Below are 319 nucleotides of genomic sequence, written 5' to 3' on the forward strand. Positions count from 1 at the left end.
TAATTTAATTTGATAAAACTAAATTTTGGCAATTAAAAACTATTCATAGCACTTTCTCAATATTAGTAAAAATAACTGGCACATTAGTCCCCAAAACATCTCAAAACTATTCAATTTTAACTTGACTTCGTAAGCCTTTTAATCCATTCATTAATTATTCAACTAAACATGATTTTAAAGCTTTTAAAACATGTTTCAATGAATTAATCACATGCTGTCCAAATCTAAATTAAAATAGAAAAACAAATTGTAAAGAAAGCCTTTACAATTGATATATACCAAATCAACACCCAAATCAATCCTATTGATTATCACCAAG

This window comes from Theobroma umbraticum, unplaced genomic scaffold (genome assembly GCF_002168275.2).
Source record: "Theobroma umbraticum cultivar Fairchild unplaced genomic scaffold, ASM216827v3 scaffold_84.0, whole genome shotgun sequence".
NCBI classification, from domain to species: domain Eukaryota; kingdom Viridiplantae; phylum Streptophyta; class Magnoliopsida; order Malvales; family Malvaceae; genus Theobroma; species Theobroma umbraticum.